The 22,257-nt window shown below is 42.6% G+C and overlaps 1 protein-coding gene across 1 annotated transcript in view; it reads right to left on the bottom strand.

Annotated features, from left to right (window-relative positions):
- Positions 1–22,257, bottom strand: part of PTTG1IP (PTTG1 interacting protein) — a 193,987-nt gene that overhangs the window by 6,201 nt on the left and 165,529 nt on the right. The gene's annotated exons all lie outside the window — the stretch shown is intronic.

Raw genomic sequence — 22,257 nt, forward strand, 5'->3', positions numbered from 1 at the left:
GTACGCTTTGATAAAGTAGAAACTGCTCCCTCCACCTTAGGGACCGTCTGCCAAAAGTCCCGTGTGGTGGCATCTATTGGAAAAAATTTTCTAAAAATAGGAGGGGGGGGAAAACGGCACACCGGGTCTATCCCACTCCTTATTAATAATTTCTGTAAACCTTTTAGGTATTGGAAAAACATCAGTACACACCGGCACTGCATAGTATTAATCCAGTCTACACAATTTCTCTGGTACTGCAATTGTGTCACAGTCATTCAGAGCAGCTAACACCTCCCCAAGAAATTTAAAAGTAGAAATATCTGAATCAGGTTTCCCCGAATCAGAAATGTCACCCACAGACTGAAGCTCTCCTTCCTCAGCTTCTGCATATTGTGACGCAGTATCAGACATGGGCCTTAAGGCATCTGCGCGCTCTGTACTACGTCTAACCCCAGAGCTATCGCGCTTTCCTCTGAATTCAGGCAGTCTGGCTAATACCGCTGACAGGGTATTATCCATGATTGCCGCCATGTCCTGCAAAGTAATCGCTATGGGCGTCTGATGTACTTGGCGCCATTTTAGCGTGAGTCCCTTGAGCGTGAGTCAAAGGATCTGACATGTGGGGAGAGTTAGTCGGCATAACTTCCCCCTCGCCAGAATCCTCTGGTGATAAATTTTTTAAAGATAAAAGATGATCTTTATTGTTTAAAGTGAAATCAATACATTTAGTACATATTCTCATATGGGGTTCCACCATGGCTTTTAAACATAATGAACAAGGAGTTTCCTCTATGTCAGCCATGTTTATACAGACTAGCAATGAGGCTAGCAAGCTTGGAAAACACTTTACATCAAGTTAAACAAGCAATATAAAAAACGTTACTGTGCCTTTAAGGGAAACAAATTTTGCTAAAATTTGAAATAACAGTGAAAAAAGGCAGTTAAACTAACGAAATTTTTACAGTGTATGTAACAAGTTAGCAGAGCATTGCACCCACTTGCAAATGGATGATTAACCCCTTAATACAAAAAACGTTTTAACAAATTGAAAAAAACGTGTTTTTTTTTTGTTTTGTTTTTTTAACAGTCACAACAACTGCCACAGCTTCACTGTGGCTTTACCTTCCTCAATATATGACTTTTGAAGCCTTTTGAGCCCTTCAGAGATGTCCTAAAGCATGCAGGGGACTGCTGAGGGAAGCTGAATGTCTCTGTCTGTAATTTTAACTAGGCCCCTCCCACTCATATTACAACAGTGGAAAGCCTCAGGAAACTGTTTCTAGGCAAAAATCAAGCCAGCCATGTGGAGAAAACTAGGCCCCAATAAGTTTTATCACCAAAGCATATATAAAAACAATTAAACATGCCAGCAAACGTTTTATATTGCACATTAATCAGAGTATATACCTCTGATAGCAAGCCTGATACTAGTCGCTATTAAATCACTGTATTTAGGCTTAACTTACATTAATCTGGTATCAGCATCTTTTTTCTAGCAAATTCCATCCCTAGAAAAACTTAAACTGCACATACCTTATAGCAGGATAACCTGCACGCCATTCTCCCTCTGAAGTTACCTCACTCCTCAAACATATGTGAGAACAGCAGTGGATCTTAGTTACTTCTGCTAAGATCATAGAAAAACGCAGGCAGATTCTTCTTCTAAATGCTGCCTGAGATAAAATAGTACAACTCCGGTACCATTTAAAAACAATAAACTTTTGATTGAAGAAAAAAACTAACTATATTACACCACTTTCCTCTTACTACCTCCAGCTATGTTGAGAGCTTGCAAGAGAATGACTGGATATGGCAGTTAGGGGAGGAGCTATATAGCAGCTCTGCTGTGGGTGATCCTCTTGCAACTTCCTGTTGGGAAGGAGAATATCCCACAAGTAATGGATGATCCGTGGACTGGATACACCTTACAAGAGAAAACAAATTATGCTTACCAGATAATTTCATTTCCTTCCGTTTAAGGAGAGTCCACTGCTTCATTCCTTACTGTTGGGAAATACTGAACCTGGCCACCAGGAGGAGGCAAAGACACCCCAGCCAAAGGGTTAAATACCTCTCCCACTTCCCCTATCCCCCAGTCATTCTGCCGAGGGAACAAGGAACAGTAGGAGAAATATCAGGGTATAAAAGGTGCCAGAAGAAAAAACATAATTTATATAAGAACTTACCTGATAAATTCATTTCTTTCATATTGGCAAGAGTCCATGAGCTAGTGACGAATGGGATATACATTCCTACCAGGAGGGGCAAAGTTTCCCAAACCTCAAAATGCCTATAAATACACCCCTCACCACACCCACAATTCAGTTTAACGAATAGCCAAGAAGTGGGGTGATAAAGAAAGGAGTAAAAAAGCATCAAAGGAATTTGGAAATAATTGTGCTTTATACAAAAAAAATCATAACCACCATAAAAAGGGTGGGCCTCATGGACTCTTGCCAATATGAAAGAAATTAATTTATCAGGTAAGTTCCTATATGAAAGAAAACATAATTTATGTAATTGGCAAGAGTCCATGAGCTAGTGAAGTATGGGATAGCAATACCCAAAATGTGGAACTCCACGCAAGAGTCTCTAGAGAGGGAGGGATAAAATAAAAACAGCCATTTTTCGCTGAAAAAACAGAATTTATGCTTACCTGATAAATTACTTTCTCCAACGGTGTGTCCGCTCCACGGCGTCATCCATAACTTGTGGGAATATCTCTTCCCCAACAGGAAATGGCAAAGAGTACAGCAAAAGCTGTCCATATAGTCCCTCCTAGGCTCCGCCCACCCCAGTCATTCGACCGACGGACAGGAGAAAAAACAGGAGAAACTATAAGGTGCCGTGGTGACTGTAGTTAAAGAAATAAATTCATCAAACCTGATTAAAAAAACCAGGGCGGGCCGTGGACCGGACACACCGTTGGAGAAAGTAATTTATCAGGTAAGCATGAATTCTGTTTTCTCCAACATTGGTGTGTCCGGTCCACGGCGTCATCCATAACTTGTGGGAACCAATACCAAAGCTTTAGGACACGGATGAAGGGAGGGAGCCAATCAGGTTACCTAAACGGAAGGCACCACGGCTTGCAAAACCTTTCTCCCAAAAATAGCCTCCGAAGAAGCAAAAGTATCAAATTTGTAGAATTTGGCAAAAGTGTGCAGGGAAGACCAAGTCGCTGCCTTACATATCTGATCAACAGAAGCCTCGTTCTTGAAGGCCCATGTGGAAGCCACAGCCCTAGTAGATAGAGTGAGCTGAGATGTCTCATAAGCCAATCGGATGATGCTTTTCAGCCAAAAGGAAAGAGAGGTAGCAGTAGCTTTTTGACCTCTCCTCTTGCCAGAATAGACGACAAACAGAGAAGACGTTTGTCTGAAATCCTTTGTAGCTTCTAAATAGAACTTTAAAGCACGAACTATATCTAGATTGTGTAACAAACGTTCCTTCTTTGAAACTGGATTCGGACACAAAGAAGGCACAACTATTTCCTGGTTAACATTCTTGTTGGAAACAACCTTTGGAAGGAAACCAGGTTTAGTACGCAAAACAACCTTATCTGAATGGAACACCAGATAGGGCGGATTACACTGCAGAGCAGATAACTCAGAAACTCTTCTAGCAGAAGAGATAGCAACCAAAAACAGAACTTTCCAAGATAACATCTTGATATCTATGGAATGTAGAGGTTCAAACGGAACTCCTTGAAGAACTGAAAGAACTAAAATCAGACTCCAGGGAGGAGTCAAAGGTCTGTAAACAGGCTTGATCCTGACCAAAGCCTGAACAAAAGCTTGAACATCAGGCACAGCTGCCAGTCGTTTGTGTAATAAGACAGATAAAGCAGAAATCTGTCCCTTTAGAGAACTCGCTGATAATCCCTTATCCAAACCTTCTTGGAGAAAAGAAAGGATCCTAGGAATTTTGATCTTACTCCATGAGAATCCCTTGGATTCACACCAACAGATATATTTTTTCCATATTTTATGGTAAATCTTCCTAGTTACAGGTTTTCTGGCTTGTATCAGAGTATCTATTACAGAATCCGAAAACCCACGCTTAGATAAAATCAAGCGTTCAATTTCCAGGCCGTTAGCTGAAGGGAAACTAGATTTGGATGTTCGAATGGACCTTGTACTAGAAGATCCTGTCTCAAAGGTAGCTTTCATGGTGGAGCCGATGACATATTCACCAGGTCTGCATACCAAGTCCTGCGTGGCCACGCAGGAGCTATCAAGATCACCGAGGCCCTCTCCTGCTTGATCCTGGCTATCAGCCTGGGAATGAGAGGAAACGGTGGAAACGCCTAAGCTAGGTTGAAGGTCCAAGGCGCTACTAATGCATCCACTAGAGTCGCCTTGGGATCCCTGGATCTGGACCCGTAGCAAGGAACCTTGAAGTTCTGACGAGACGCCATTAGATCCATGTTTGGAATGCCCCACAATTGAGTCAACTGGGCAAAGATCTCCGGGTGGAGTTCCCACTCCCCCGGATGGAATGTCTGACAACTCAGATAATCCGCCTCCCAGTTTTCCACTCCTGGGATGTGGATCGCAGATAGGTGGCAGGAGTGATCCTTCGCCCATTTTATGATTTTGGTCACTTCTCTCATCGCCAGGGAACTCCTTGTTCCCCCCTGATGATTTATGTAAGCAACAGTCGTCATGTTGTCTGATTGGAATCTTATGAATCTGGCCTTTGCTAGTTGAGGCCAAGCCTGGAGAGCATTGAATATCGCTCTCAGTTCCAGAATGTTTATCGGGAGAAGAGACTCTTCCCGAGACCATAGGCCCTGAGCTTTCAGGGAGTCCCAGACCGCGCCCCAGCCTAATAGACTGGCGTCGGTCGTGACGATGACCCACTCTGGTCTGCAGAAGCTCATTCCCTGGGACAGGTGATCCTGGGTCAGCCACCAACGGAGTGAGTCTCTGGTCTTCTGATCTACTTGAACCACTGGGGACAAGTCTGTATAGTCCCCATTCCACTGTTTGAGCATGCACAGTTGTAATGGTCTTAGTTCCTTTTGCTCGAATTCATCTATGTCCATTGCTGCAACCATCAACCCTACTACTTCCATGCACTGAGCTATGGAAGGCCGTAGAATAGAGTGAAGAACTTGACAAGCGTTTAGAAGCTTTGACTTTCTGACATCTGTCAGGAAAATCTTCATTTCTAAAGAATCTATTATTGTCCCCAAGAAAGGAACTCTTGTCGACGGAGACAGGGAACATTTTTCTATGTTCACTTTCCATCCGTGAGATCTGAGAAAGGCCAGAACGATGTCTGTGTGAGCCTTTGCCTTTGAAAGAGACGACGCTTGTATCAAAATGTCGTCCAAGTAAGGTGCCACTGCAATGCCCCTTGGTCTTAGAACCGCTAGAAGGGACCCGAGTACCTTTGTGAAAATCCTTGGAGCAGTGGCTAGCCCGAATGGGAGAGCCACAAACTGGTAATGTTTGTCCAGAAAGGCGAACCTTAGGAACTGATGATGATCTTTGTGGATAGGAATATGTAGATACGCATCCTTTAGATCCACGGTAGTCATAAATTGACCCTCCTGGATTGTAGGTAAAATCGTTCGAATGGTTTCCATTTTGAACAATGGCACTCTGAGAAATTTGTTTAGGATCTTTAAATCCAGAATTGGCCTGAAAGTTCCCTCTTTTTTGGGAACCACAAACAGATTTGAGTAAAACCCCATTCCTTGTTCCACGGTTGGAACTGGGTGTATCACTCCCATTTTTAACAGGTCTTCTAAACAATGTAAGAATGCCTGTCTCTTTATTTGGTTTGAAGATAAGTGAGACATGTGGAACCTTCCCCTTGGGGGTAGTTCCTTGAATTCCAGAAGATAACCTTGAGAAACTATTTCTAGTGCCCAGGGATCCTGAACATCTCTTGCCCAAGCCTGAGCGAAGAGAGAGGGTCTGCCCCCTACTAGATCCGGTCCCGGATCGGGGGCTACTCCTCCATGCTGTTTTGTTAGCAGCAGCAGGTTTCTTGGCCTGCTTACCCTTGTTCCAGCCTTGCATCGGTTTCCAAGCTTGTTTGGTTTGCGAAGCATTACCCTCTTGTCTAGAGGCTGCAGAGTTGGAGGCCGGTCCGTTCCTGAAATTGCGAAAGGAACGAAAATTAGACTTATTCTTGGCTTTGAAAGGCCTATCTTGTGGGAGGGCGTGGCCCTTACCCCCAGTGATGTCTGAGATAATCTCTTTCAATTCTGGCCCAAAAAGAGTTTTACCCTTGAAAGGGATATTAAGCAATTTTGTCTTGGAAGATACATCCGCTGACCAAGACTTTAGCCAGAGCGCTCTGCGCACCACAATTGCAAACCCAGAATTTTTCGCCGCTAATCTAGCTAACTGCAAAGCGGCATCTAAAATAAAGGAATTAGCTAACTTGAGTGCGTGAACCCTGTCCATAACCTTCTCATACGGAGTCTCTCTACTGAGCGACTTTTCTAGTTCTTCTAACCAGAACCACGCTGCTGTAGTGACAGGAATAATGCACGAAATAGGTTGCAGGAGGTAACCTTGCTGTACAAAAATCTTTTTAAGCAAACCCTCCAATTTTTTATCCATAGGATCTTTGAAAGCACAATTATCCTCAATAGGAATAGTAGTGCGTTTGGCTAGTGTAGAAACTGCCCCCTCGGCCTTAGGGACTGTCTGCCAGTCCTTTCTGGGGTCGACCATAGGAAATAATTTCTTAAATATAGGAGGGGGGAACAAAAGGTATGCTGGGCTTCTCCCACTCCTTATTCACTACGTCCGCCACCCGCTTGGGTATAGGAAAAGCGTTGGGGTGCACCGGGACCTCTAGGAACTTGTCCATCTTGCACAATTTTTCTGGAATGACCAGGTTGTCACAATCATCCAGAGTAGATAACACCTCCTTAAGCAGTGCGCGGAGATGCTCTAATTTAAATTTAAATGTCACAACATCAGGTTCTGCCTGTTGAGAAATTCTATCTGAAATTTCCCCATCTGACAAAACCTCCCTCATGGCCCCTTCAGATTGGTGTGAGGGTATGACAGAGCAAAATGGCTTACCGGTCCCCATGAGGGGAAATGACAGCCTTCCAGCATTACACAGTCTTGTTAGAAAAATGGCTAGTCATACCTTAAGCAGAAAAGTCTGCTAACTGTTTCCCCCAACTGAAGTTATTTCATCTCAACAGTCCTATGTGGAAAACAGCAAACGATTTTAGTTACTGCTGCTAAAATCATATTCCTCTCACAAACAGAATTCTTCATCTTTTTCTGTTTCAGAGTAAATAGTACATACCAGCACTATTTTAAAATAACAAACTCTTGATAGTAGAATAAAAAACTACAACTAAACACCACATACTCTTCACCATCTCCGTGGAGATGTTGCCTGTGCAACGGCAAAGAGAATGACTGGGGTGGGCGGAGCCTAGGAGGGACTATATGGACAGCTTTTGCTGTACCCTTTGCCATTTCCTGTTGGGGAAGAGATATTCCCACAAGTTATGGATGACGCCGTGGACCGGACACACCAATGTTGGAGAAAAATGAATCCACAACCCAAAATATAAGTTTATTCTCATAAATGAAAAGAAAAAACAAAATTTATGCTTACCTGATAAATTTCTTTCTTTTGCGATGTACCGAGTCCACGGATTCATCCTTACTTGTGGGATATTATCCTTCCTAACAGCAAGTGGCAAAGAGAGCACCACAGCAGAGCTGTCTATATAGCTCCCCCCTTAACTCCACCCCCAGTCATTCGACCGAAGGCCAAGGAAGAAAAAGTAGAAACTATAAGGTGCAGAGGTGACTGAAGTTTTTAATAAAAAATACCATCTGTCTTGAATAGACAGGGCGGGCCGTGGACTCGGTACATCGCAAAAGAAAGAAATTTATCAGGTAAGCATACATTTTGTTTTCTTTTGCATGATGTATCCAGTCCACGGATTCATCCTTACTTGTGGGATACCAATACCAAAGCTTTAGGACACGGATGAAGGGAGGGAGAAGACAGGAACCTAAACAGAAGACACCACTGCTTGCAAAACCTTTCTCCCAAAAATAGCCTCCGAAGAAGCAAAAGTATCAAATTTGTAAAATTTTGAAAAGGTATGGATCGAAGACCAAGTCGCAGCCTTACAAATCTGTTCAACAGAAGCATCATTTTTAAAAGCCCATGTGGAAGCTACCGCTCTAGTAGAATGAGCTGTAATCCTTTCAGGAGGCTGCTATACAGCAGTCTCATAAGCCAAACGGATGATGCTTTTCAGCCAAAAGGAAAGAGGTAGCCGTAGCCTTTTGACCCCTACGCTTTCCAGAATAGACAACAAACAAAGAAGATGTTTGACGAAAATCTTTGGTTGCCTGCAAATAAAATTTCAAAGCACGAACCACGTCCAAGTTGTGCAACAGACGTTCCTTCTTACAAGGAGGATTAGGACACAAAGAAGGAACAACAATTTCCTGATTGATATTCCTGTTAGCAACAACCTTAGGTAGGAACCCAGGCTTGGTACGCAAAACCACCTTATCAGCATGGAACACAAGATAGGGCGAGTCACATTGTAATGCAGATAGTTCAGAAACTCTTCGAGCTGAAGACATAGCAACTAGGAACAAAACTTTCCAAAATAAAAGCTTAATATCTATGGAATGCATGGGTTCAAACGGAACCCCCTGAAGAACTCTAAGAACCAAATTTAGACTCCATGGCGGAGCAACAGGTTTAAACACAGGCTTAATTCTAGCTAAAGCCTGACAAAAAGCCAGAACGTCTGGAACATCTGCCAGACGCTTGTGCAACAAAATAGAGCAGATATCCGTCTTTTTAGGGAACTAGCTGACAATCTTTTCTCCAATCCCTCTTGGAGAAAAGAAAATCCTAGGAATCCTGATTTTACTCCAGGAGAAGCCTTTGGATTCGCACCAAAAAAGATATTTACGCCATATCTTATGATAGATTTTCCTGGTAACAGGCTTTCGAGCCTGAATCAAGGTATTTATGACCGACTCAGAGAAACCCCGCTTTGATAGAATCAAGCGTTCAATCTTTTAGATTTGGATGCTTGAATGGACCTTGAATCAGAAGGTCCTGTCTCAGTGGCAGAGACCATGGTGGAAGAGATGACATGTCCACCAGGTCTGCATACCAAGTCCTGCGTGGCCACGCAGGCACCATCAAAATCACAGATGCTCTCTCCTGTTTGATTCTGGCAATCAGACGTGGAAGGAGAGGGAAAGGTGGAAACACATAAGCCAGGTTGAACTACCAGGGTACTGCTAGAGCATCTATCAGTACAGCCTGAGGATCCCTTGACCTGGAGCCGTAACGAGGAAGTTTGGCGTTCTGACGAGACGCCATCAGATCCAATTCTGGTGTGCCCCATAGCCGAACCAGTTGAGCAAACACCTCCGGATGGAGTTCCCACTCCCCCGGATGAAAAGTCTGACGACTCAGAAAATCTGCCTCCCAGTTCTCTACACCTGGGATATAGATCGCTGACAGATGGCAAGAGTGAGCCTCTGCCCATCGGATTATCCTTGAGACCTCTATCATCGCTAAGGAACTCCTTGTTCCGCCCTGATGATTGATATAAGCCACAGTCGTGATGTTGTCCGACTGAAACCTGATGAATCTGGCCGAAGCCAGCTGAGGCCATGCCTGGAGAGCATTGAATATCGCTCTTAATTCCAGAATATTTATCGGTAGGAGAGCCTCCACCCGAGTCCACAAACCCTGTGCTTTCAGGGAATTCCAGACTGCACCCCAGCCCAGAAGGCTGGCGTCTGTCGTCACTATAACCCAATCTGGCCTGCGGAAACACATTCCCTGGGACAGACGATCCTGTGACAACCACCAAAGAAGCGTCTCTCTGGTTTCTTGATCCAGATTTATCTGAGGAGATAAATACGCATAATCCCCATTCCACTGATTGAGCATGCATAGTTGCAGTGGTCTGAGATGCAAGCGAGCAAATGGAACTATGTCCATTGCCGCTACCATTAGACCGATTACCTCCATACACTGAGCCACTGACGGCCGAGGAATGGAGTGAAGAGCTCGGCAGGTGGACAAAATCTTTGATTTCCTGACCTCCGTCAGAAATATTTTCATGTCCACTGAGTCTATCAGAGTACCTATAAATGAAACTCTTGTGAGGGGGGAAAGAGAACTCTTTTTTTACGTTCACCTTCCACCCGTGAGATCTTAGAAAGGCCAACACTAAGTCCGTGTGAGACTTGGCTGGTTGGAAAGTCGACACTTGAATTAGAATGTCGTCTAGATAAGGCGCCACTGCTATGCCCCGCGGCCTTAGAACCGCAAGAAGGGACCCTAGCACCTTTGTGAAGATTCGTGGCGCCGTGGCCAACCCGAAAGGAAGAGCCACAAACTGATAATGCTTGTCCAGAAAGGCGAACCTGAGGAACTGGTGATGATCTTTGTGGATAGGAATGTGTAGATACGCATCCTTTAAGTCCACGGTGGTCATATATTGACCCTCCTGGACCAATGGTAAGATAGTCCGAATGGTCTCCATCTTGAAAGATGGGACTCTTAGGAATTGGTTTATGATCTTGAGGTCCAAAATTGGTCTGAAGGTTCCCTCTTTTTTGGGAACTACAAACAGATTGGAGTATAACCCCTATCCCTGCTCTTCGAACTGGGCAGATCACTCCCATGGTAAAAAGGTCTTCTACACAGCGTAAGAACGCCTCTCTTTTTGTCAGGTTTACAGACAATTGAGAAAGATGGAACCTCCCCCTTGGAGGAGAATCCTTGAAATCTAGAAGGTATCCCTGGGTTACAATTTCTACTGCCCAGGAATACTGAACGTCTCTTGCCCAGGCCTGAGCAAAGAGAGAGAGTCTGCCCCCTACTAGATCCAATCCCAGATTGAGGGCTACCCCTTCATGCTGACTTAGTGGCAGCAGCAGGCTTTTTGGCCTGTTTACCCTTGTTCCAAGCCTGATTAGGTCTCCAGGTTGGCTTGGATTGAGCAAAGTTCCCCTCTTGCTTTGCAGCAGAGGAGGAGGAAGTGGGACCACTCTTGAAGTTTCGAAAAGGAACAAAAATTATTTTGTTTGGTCCTTGTCTTATTTGACTTATCCTGAGGGAGGGTATGACCCTTCCCTCCAGTAATGTCTGAAATGATCTCTTTCAGTGCAGGCCCAAATAGGGTCTTACCTTTGAAAGGGATGGACAAAAGCTTAGATTTAGATGACACATCAGCTGACCAGGACTTAAGCCATAACGCTCTACGCGATAAAATGGCAAAACCTGAATTTTTTGCCGCTAACTTAGCAAGATGAAAAGCGGCGTCTGTAATAAAAGAATTAGCTAACTTGAGAGCCTTAATTCTGCCCAGAATATCATCTAGTGGGGTCTCCATCTGAAGAGCCTCTTCTAGAGCCTCAAACCAAAAGGCAGCTGCAGTGGTTACAAGGACAGTCCACGCTATAGGTTGAAGAAGAAAACCTTGATGAACAAAAAACATAATTTATGCTTACCTGATAAATTCCTTTCTTCTGTAGTGTGATCAGTCCACGGGTCATCATTACTTGTGGGATATTAACTGCTCCCCTACAGGAAGTGCAAGAGGATTCACCCAGCAGAGTTGCTATATAGCTCCTCCCCTCTACGTCACCTCCAGTCATTCGACCAAGGACCAACGAGAAAGGAGAAGCCAAGGGTGTAGTGGTGACTGGAGTATAATTTAAAAAATATTTACTTGCCTTAAAAAACAGGGCGGGCCGTGGACTGATCACACTACAGAAGAAAGGAATTTATCAGGTAAGCATAAATTATGTTTTCTTCTGTTAAGTGTGATCAGTCCACGGGTCATCATTACTTGTGGGATACCAATACCAAAGCAAAAGTACACGGATGACGGGAGGGATAGGCAGGCTCTTTATACAGAAGGAACCACTGCCTGAAGAACCTTTCTCCCAAAAATAGCCTCCGAGGAAGCAAAAGTGTCAAATTTGTAAAATTTGGAAAAAGTATGAAGCGAAGACCAAGTTGCAGCCTTGCAAATCTGTTCAACAGAGGCCTCATTCTTAAAGGCCCAAGTGGAAGCCACAGCTCTAGTGGAATGAGCTGTAATTCTTTCAGGAGGCTGCTGTCCAGCAGTCTCATAAGCTAAACGAATTATGCTACGAAGCCAAAAAGAGAGAGAGGTAGCAGAAGCTTTTTGACCTCTCCTCTGACCAGAGTAAACGACAAACAGGGAAGACGTTTGTCGAAAATCTTTAGTTGCCTGTAAATAAAATTTAAGGGCACGAACTACATCCAGATTGTGCAAAAGACGTTCCTTCCTCGAAGAAGGATTTGGGCACAAGGATGGAACAACAATCTCCTGATTGATATTCCTGTTAGTGACTACCTTAGGTAAGAACCCAGGCTTAGTACGCAGAACTACCTTATCCGAGTGAAAAATCAAATATGGAGAATCACAATGTAAGACTGATAACTCAGAGACTCTTCGAGCCGAGGAAATAGCCATTAAAAATAGAACTTTCCAAGATAACAACTTTATATCAATGGAATGAAGGGGTTCAAACGGAACACCCTGTAAAACGTTAAGAACAAGGTTTAAACTCCATGGTGGAGCCACAGCTTTAAACACAGGTTTAATCCTGGCCAAAGCCTGACAAAAAGCCTGAACGTCTGGAACTTCTGACAGACGCTTGTGTAACAGAATGGACAGAGCTGAGATCTGTCCCTTTAAGGAACTAGCGGATAACCCCTTTTCTAAACCTTCTTGTAGAAAAGACAATATCCTAGGAATCCTAACCTTACTCCAAGAGTAACCTTTGGATTCGCACCAATATAGGTATTTACGCCATATTTTATGGTAAATCTTTCTGGTGACAGGCTTCCTAGCCTGTATTAAGGTATCAATAACTGACTCAGAAAAACCACGCTTTGATAAGATCAAGCGTTCAATTTCCAAGCAGTCAGCTTCAGAGAAGTTAGATTTTGATGTTTGAAAGGACCCTGAATCAGAAGGTCCTGTTTCAGAGGTAACGACCAAGGTGGACAGAATGACATGTCCACCAGATCTGTATACCAAGTCCTGCGTGGCCATGCAGGCGCTATTAGAATCACTGATGCTTTCTCCTGTTTGATTCTGGCAATCAATCGAGGAAGCATCGGGAAAGGTGGAAACACATAAGCCATCCTGAAGGTCCATGGTGCTGTCAAGGCATCTATCAGGACCGCTCCCGGATCCCTGGATCTGGACCCGTAGCGCGGAAGCTTGGCGTTCTGTCGAGACGCCATGAGATCTATCTCTGGTTTGCCCCAACGTGGAAGTATTTGGGCAAAGACCTCTGGATGAAGTTCCCACTCCCCCGGATGAAAAGTCTGACGACTTAAGAAATCCGCCTCCCAGTTCTCCACTCCCGGGATGTGGATTGCAGACAGGTGGCAAGAGTGAGACTCTGCCCAGCGAATTATCTTCGATACTTCCATCATTGCTAGGGAGCTTCTTGTCCCTCCCTGATGGTTGATATAAGCTACAGTCGTGATGTTGTCCGACTGGAACCTGATGAACCCCCGAGTTGCTAACTGGGGCCAAGCCAGAAGAGCATTGAGGACTGCTCTCAATTCCAGAATGTTTATTGGAAGAAGACTCTCCTCCTGATTCCATAGTCCCTGAGCCTTCAGAGAATTCCAGACAGCGCCCCAACCTAGTAGGCTGGCGTCTGTTGTTACAATTGACCAGTCTGGCCTGCTGAATGGCATTCCCCTGGACAGATGTGGCCGATAAAGCCACCATAGAAGAGAATTTCTGGTCTCTTGAATGGAATGAAGGACACGGCATGCATTTTGAAGTTTTGTTAACCTGTCCTCTGTCAGGTAAATCTTCATTTCTTACAGAATCTATCAGAGTCCCCAGGAAGGGAACTCTTGTGAGTGGAGAGAGAGAACTTTTCTCTTCGTTCACTTTCCATCCATGCGACCTTAGAAATGCCAGTACTATCTCTGTATGAGATTTGGCAGTTTGAAAGCTTGAAGCTTGTATCAGTATGTCGTCTAAGTACGGAGCTACTGAAATTCCTCGCGGTCTTAGTACCGCCAGAAGAGTGCCCAGAACCTTTGTGAAGATTCTTGGAGCCGTAGCCAGTCCGAATGGAAGAGCTACAAACTGGTAATGCCCGTCTAAAAAGGCAAACCTTAGATACCGGTAATGACTTCTGTGAATCGGTATGTGAAGGTAAGCATCCTTTAAATCCACTGTGGTCAAGTACTGACCCTCTTGGATCATGGGCAAAATTGTTCGAATAGTTTCCATCTTGAACGATGGAACTCTTAGGAATTTGTTTAGGATCTTTAAATACAAGATTGGCCTGAAGGTTCCCTCTTTTTGGGAACTACAAACAGATTTGAGTAAAACCCTTGTCCTTGTTCCAACCGCGGAACTGGATGGATCACTCCCATTAATAAAAGATCTTGTACGCAGCGTAGAAACGCTTCCTTCTTTGTTAGGTTTGTTGACAACCTTGACAGATGAAATCTCCCTCTTGGGGGAGAGGATTTGAAGTCCAGAAGGTATCCCTGAGATATGATCTCTAACGCCCAGGGATCCTGAACATCTCTTGCCCAAGCCTGGGCGAAGAGGGAAAGTCTGCCCCCCACTAGATCCGGTCCCGGATCGGGGGCCCTCAATTCATGCTGTCTTAGGGGCAGCAGCAGGTTTTCTGGCCTGTTTGCCCCTGTTCCAGGACTGGTTAGGTTTCCAGCCTTGTCTGTAGCGAGCAACAGCTCCTTCCTGTTTTGGTGCAGAGGAAGTTGATGCTGCTCCTGCTTTGAAATTACGAAAGGAACGAAAATTGGACTGTCTAGCCTTGGCTTTGGCCTTGTCCTGAGGCAGGGCATGACCTTTACCTCCTGTAATGTCATCAATAATCTCTTTCAAGCCGGGCCCGAATAAGGTCTGCCCTTTGAAAGGAATATTAAGCAATTTGGATTTAGACGTAACATCAGCTGACCAGGATTTTAGCCACAGAGCTCTGCGTGCCTGAATGGCGAATCCTGAATTTTTAGCCGCAAGTTTAGTTAAATGTACTACGGCATCTGAAATAAATGAATTAGCTAACTTAAGGAATTTAAGTTTGTGTGTGATGTCATCTAGTGTGGATGATTGAAGTGTCTCTTCCAGAGACTCAAACCAAAATGCTGCTGCAGCCGTGACAGGCGCAATACATGCAAGAGGTTGCAATATAAACCCTTGTTGAACAAACATTTTCTTAAGGTAACCCTCTAATTTTTTATCCATTGGATCTGAAAAAGCACAGCTATCCTCCACTGGGATAGTGGTACGCTTAGCTAAAGTAGAAACTGCTCCCTCCACCTTAGGGACCATTTGCCATAAGTCCCGTGTGGCGGCGTCTATTGGAAACATTTTTCTGAATATAGGAGGGGGTGAGAAAGGCACACCGGGTCTATCCCACTCCTTAGTAACAATGTCAGTAAGTCTCTTAGGTATAGGAAAAACGTCAGTACTCGTCGGTACCGCAAAATATTTATCCAACCTACACATTTTTTCTGGGATTGCAACTGTGTTACAATCATTCAGAGCCGCTAATACCTCCCCTAGTAACACACGGAGGTTCTCAAGCTTAAATTTAAAATTTGAAATGTCTGAGTCCAGTTTATTTGGATCAGAACCGTCACCCACAGAATGAAGCTCTCCGTCTTCACGTTCTGCAAACTGTGACGCAGTATCAGACATGGCCCTTGCATTATCAACGCACTCTGTTCTCATCCCAGAGTGATCACGTTTACCTCTTAGTTCTGGTAGTTTAGCCAAAACTTCAGTCATAACAGTAGCCATATCTTGTAATGTGATTTGTAATGGCCGCCCAGATGCACTCGGCGCTACAATATCACGCACCTCCTGAGCGGGAGATGCAGGTACTGACACGTGAGGCGAGTTAGTCGGCATAACTCTCCCCTCGTTGTTTGGTGAAATATGTTCAATTTGTACAGATTGACTATTTTTTAAAGTAGCATCAATACATTTAGTACATAAATTTCTATTGGGCTCCACTTTGGCATTAACACATATAGCACAGAGATATTCCTCTGAATCAGACATGTTTAACACACTAGCAAATAAACAGCAACTTGGAAATACTTTTCAAAGTAATTTACAAATAATATGAAAACGAACTGTGCCTTTAAGAAGCACAGAAAATATTATAACAGATAAAATAATTAAGTTATAGCATCAATCTTTGTCAGAATATACAGTTTTAGCAAAGGATTGTTCCCCTCAGCAAATGATAACTAACCCAGGCAGCAGAAAAAAAATACACAAATAAACGTTTTTTATATCACAGTCAATACAATCAGCACAGCTCTGCTGTGAATGATTACTTCCCTCAAAAAAGACTCTTGAGATCCCTGAACTCTGTAGAGATGAACCGGATCATGCAGGAAGAAAATGAACCTCTGACTGAGTTTTTCTGATGCATAGTGAAAGCACCAAAATGGCCCCTCCCCCACACACATAACAGTGAGAGGGATCAGTGAACTGCTCTAATTTAAATCAAAACTATTGCCAAGTGGAAAAAAAGTGCCCAAAACATTTTTTCACCCAGTACCTCAGAGAAAAAAACGTTTTTACATGCCAGCAAAAAAACGTTTTACCTCAATAATTAATTGTCATTTAAAACCTATTGCAAGTCCCTGCAAAATAGGTTAAGTCTATGTATACAGTTTAAAAGCCAGAGAAGTACCATTTCCCAGAAAACTGAAGTGTAAAATATACATACATGACAGCCTGATATCAGCTACATCTACTGCATTCAAGGCTGAGTTTACATTATAACGGTATGGCAGGATTTTCTCATCAATTCCATGTCAGAAAATAATAAACTGCTACATACCTCTTTGCAGATTAATCTGCCTGCTGTCCCCTGATCTGAAGTTTACCTCTCCTCAGATGGCCGAGAAACAGCAATATGATCTTAACTACTCCGGCTAAAATCATAGAAAAACTCAGGTAGATTCTTCTTCAAATTCTACCAGAGAAGGAATAACACACTCCGGTGCTATTATAAAATAACAAACTTTTGATTGAAGATATAAAAACTAAATATATCACCATAGTCCTCTCACACATCCTATCTAGTCGTTGGGTGCAAGAGAATGACTGGAGGTGACGTAGAGGGGAGGAGCTATATAGCAACTCTGCTGGGTGAATCCTCTTGCACTTCCTGTAGGGGAGCAGTTAATATCCCACAAGTAATGATGACCCGTGGACTGATCACACTTAACAGAAGAAATTTTCTTTAGGAGACCCTCTAATTTTTTATCCATTGGATCAATGAAAACACAACTGTCTTCAATAGGTATAGTTGTACGCTTAGCCAGAGTAGAAATAGCTCCCTCCACCTTAGGGACCGTCTGCCATCAGAAATGGGAAACATTTTCTTAAAAACAGGAGGGGGAGCGAACGGAATACCTGGTCTATCCCACTCCTTAGTAACAATGTCCGAAATCCTCTTAGGGACGGGAAAAACATCAGTGTAAACAGGAACCTCTAAATATTTGTCCATTTTACACAATTTCTCTGGAGCTACAATAGGGTTACAATCATCCAGAGTAGCTAAAACCTCCCTTAGCAATAAGCGGAGGTGCTCTAGCTTAAATTTAAATGCCGTCATATCTGAATCTGTCTGAGGGAACATCTTTCCTGAATCAGAAATCTCTCCCTCAGACAGCAAATCCCTCATCCCTACCTCAGAAAATTGTGAGGGAATATCGGATACGGCTACTAAAGCGTCAGAAGGCTCAGCATTTGTTCTTAACCCAGAGCTACTGTGCTTCCCTTGCAACCCTGGCAGTTTAGATACAACCTCTGTGAGGGTAGTATTCATAACTGAAGCCATATCTTGCAAGGTGAAAGAATTGGACGCACTAGAAGTACTTGGCGTCGTTTGTGCGGGCGTTACTGGTTGTGACACTTGGGGAGAACTAGATGGCAAAACCTGATTTCCTTCTGTCTGAGAATCATTTAATGCCAAATTTTTATAAGTCAAAATATGCTGTTTGCAATTTATAGACCTATCAGTACAAGTGGGACACATTCTAAGAGGGGGTTCCACAATGGCTTCTAAACAAATTGAGCAATGAGTTTCCTCAGTGTCAGACATGTTTAACAGGCTAGTAATGAGGCAAGCAAGCTTGGAAAACACTTTATTTAATGAAAAAAACAATTTGCAAAAACGGTACTGTGCCTTTAAGAGAAAAAAAGGCATACACAAACTACAAAACAGGTTAAAATTGCTTCAAATTTTCTGAAATTTTAACAGTGTACCCACTAAGCTTTAGAAGGATTGCACCACAAGTAAATAAGCAATAAACCCCCAAATGAAAAAAAACGGATTGATAATTGTCTAAAACCGGTTAAAAACCCCTATTAGCACCTTGCCACAGCTATGCTGTGGCCCTAACCTGCCCTTAGGGAACGATAACATGGGGTTAAAGCTTCGATTAGGCCCTCAGAAGACTATCAGGACCTCTGGAGAAGTTGCTTGCTGCTTGTCTGTATAACTAAATGCGCAAATGAGGAGCGAAAATAAGCCCCGCCCACCACACTCTATGTTGCTGGGGCCTACACAAATCTAACAAACCTTGTCTGAAAGCCATGTGGGTTATAACAACCCCAAATAAGCTAAATGAACCCTAAAGCAAATGTCCCATCAAAAATAAAAACGTTACTCCCAGAACACACAAACGTTTATCCCAATCTCTCATAAACAAACTGAGTGCCCAAATAAATTAGCCCTTTATGCAAGCTAGTAAAGCCTCTTAGAACACTAGGATTACTGCTTACCCTTCCCCTAATGGGGATACTGTCAGCCTTTCTTAGTTAACACAGTCTCTGCAGAAAATATGACTGAACATACCTCATTGCTGTATAGCAAGAAACCGTTCCTCACACTGAAGTTTTCCTGTACTCCTCAGCTTCTGTGGGAACAGCAGTGGACTTTAGTTACAAATGCTAAGATCATAACCCTCCAGGCAGAAATCTTCATCTATGCCCTGCCTGAAAGTAAATAGTACAACATCGGTACCATTTAAAAATAAATTCTTGATTGTAGATAAAATAAAACTAACAGCTTAACACCTCTTTCACTTTACCCATCCTGCTTAGAGCCGGCAAAGAAAATGACTGGGGGGTGGAGTTAAGGGGGGAGCTATATAGACAGCTCTGCTGTGGTGCTCTCTTTGCCACTTCCTGTTAGGAAGGATAATATCCCACAAGCAAGGATGAATCCGTGGACTCGGTACATCATGCAAAAGAAACTTAAAACATAAGCAGAAGAATCAAACTGAAACAGCTGCCTGTAGAACTTTCCTACCAAAAACTGCTTCCGAAGAAGCAAATACATCAAAACGGTAGTATTTAGTAAAAGTATGTAAAGAAGACCAAGTTGCTGATTTGCAAATCTGATCAACTGAAGCTTCATTCTTAAAAGCTCACAAAGTGGAGACTGATCTAGTAGAATGAGCTGTAATTCTCTGAGGCGGGGCTTGACCCGACTCTAAAAAAGCTTGAAGAATCAAAAGCTTTAACCACGATGCCAAGGAAACAGCAGAAGCCTTCTGACCTTTAATAGAACAATAAAAGATAACAAATAGACTAGAAGTTTTTCTGAAATCTTTAGTAGCTTCAACATAATATTTCAAAGCTCTTACCACATCCAAAGAATGTAAGGATCTCTCCAATTAATTCTTAGGATTAGGACACAAGGAAGGGACAGCAATTTCTCTATCAATTATTGTTAGAATTCACAACCTTAGGTAAGAATTTAAATGAAGTCTGCAAAACCGCCTTATCCTGATGAAAAATCAGAAAAGGAAATTCACAAGAAAGAGCAGATAATTCAGAAACTCTTCTAGCAGAAGAGATGGCCAAAATGAACAACACTTTCCAAGAAAGTAGTTTAATGTCCAAAGAATGCATATGCTCAAATGGAGGAGCCTGTAAAGTCTTTAAAACCTAATTTGACTCCAAGGAGGAGAGATTGATACGATTGATTGATACGAACCAAAGCCTGTACAAAACAGTGAATATCAGGAAGCTTAGCAATCTTTCTGTGAAATAAAACAGATTTGTCCATTCAAGGAACTTGCAGACAAACCCTTATCCAAACCATCCTGAAGAAACTGTAAAATTCAAGGAATTCTGAAAGAATGCCAAAAGAATTTATGAGAACACCATGTAATACAAGTCTTCCAAACTCGATAATAAATCTTTCTAGAAACAGATTTACGAGCCTGTAACATAGTATTAATAAAAAAAAACTCTACGACTATGCACTAGGCGTTCAATTTCCATACCTTCAAATTTAATGATTTGAGACCCTGATGGAAAAACGGACCTTGAGACAGAAGGTCCGGCCTTAATGGAAGTGGCCAAGGTTGGCAACTGGACATCCGAACAAGATCTGCATACCAAAACCTGTGAGGCCATGCTGGAGCCACCAGCAACATAAACGATTGCTCCATGATGATTTTGGAGATCACTCTTGGAAGAACTAGAGGCGGGAAAATATAAGCAGGTTGATATCAAGGAAGTGTCAACGCATCAACTGCTTCCGCCTGAGGATCAAGCCACTGCTTCCGCCTGAGGATCCCGGGACAGGTACCTGGGAAGTTTTTTGTTTAGATGAGAAGCCATCAGATCTATTTCTGGAAGACCCCACATCTGAACAACCTGAGAAAACACATCTGGATGGAGGGACCACTCCCCCGGATGTAAAGTCTGACGGCTGAGATAATCCGCTTCCCAATACAGGCAGTCCCCGGGTTACGTACAAGATAGGGACTTTAGGTTTGTTCTTAAGTTGAATCTGTATGTAAGTCAGAACTATTTAATAACTACCTAGCTAAAAGAAATACAAAATTACCTGTAAAATAAATCCTAACCTAAGTTACAATTAAACCTAACACTACACTATCATTACATTAATTAAATAAATTAACTACAAATAACTACAATTAAATACAATTACATAAACTAACTAAAGTACAAAAAATAAAAAAAATAAGTTAGAAACATTTAAAAAATATTACAACAATTTTAAGCTAATTACACCTAATCTAAGCCCCCTAATAAAATAACAAAGCCCCCCAAAATAAAAAAATTCCCTACCCTATTCTACATTAAAAAAGTTCAAAGCTCTTTTACCTTACCAGCCCTTAAAAGGGCCTTTGTGGGGCATGCCCCAAAGAAAACTGCTCTTTTGCCTGTAAAAGAAAAATACAACCCCCCCCCCCCCCAACATTAAAACCCACCACCCACATACCCCTAATCTAACCCAAACCCCCCTTAAAATAACCTAACACTAATCCCCTGAAGATCATCCTACCTTGAGTCGTCTTCACTCAGCCGAGCCACCGATGGAACTGAAGAGGAGATCCGGAGCGGCAGAAGTGATCCTCCAAGGGGCGCTGAAGAAGTCTTCCATCCGGGCGATGTCATCTTCCAAGCGGCACTGAAGAAGTCTTCCATCCGGGCGATGTCATCTTCCAAGCGGGGTCTTCAATCTTCTTTCTTCAGGATCCATCTTCCTCCCGCCGACGCGGAACATCCTTCTTTCCCGACGGACTACCGACAAATGAAGGCTCCTTTAAGGGACGTCATCCAAGATGGCGTCCCTTCAATTCTGATTGGCTGATAGGATTCTATTAGCCAATCGGAATTAAGGTAGGAAAAATCTGATTGGCTGATTGAATCAGCCAATCAGATTGAGCTCGCATTCTATTGGCTGATCGGAACAATTAGCTTAAAATTGTTGTAATATTTTTTAAATGTTTGTAACTTATTTTTTTTTATTTTTTGTACTTTAGTTAGTTTATGTAATTGTATTTAATTTATTTAATTAATGTAATGATAGTGTAGTGTTAGGTTTAATTGTAACTTAGGTTAGGATTTATTTTACAGGTAATTTTGTATTTCTTTTAGCTAGGTAGTTATTAAATAGTTAATAACTATTTAATAACTATTCTAACTAGCTAAAATAAATACAAAGTTACATGTAAAATAAATATAAATCCTAAAATGGCTACAATGTAATTATTAATTACATTGTAGCTATCTTAGGGTTTATTTTACAGGTAAGTATTTAGTTTTAAATAGGAATAATTTAGTTAATAGAAATATTATTTAGATTTATTTAATTAATATTTAAGTTAGGGGGGTGTTAGGGTTGGTGTTAGACTTAGGTTTAGGGGTTAATAAATTTATTACAGTGGCGG

This window comes from Bombina bombina, chromosome 1 (assembly GCF_027579735.1).
Source record: "Bombina bombina isolate aBomBom1 chromosome 1, aBomBom1.pri, whole genome shotgun sequence".
Classification (NCBI taxonomy): Eukaryota; Metazoa; Chordata; class Amphibia; order Anura; family Bombinatoridae; genus Bombina; species Bombina bombina.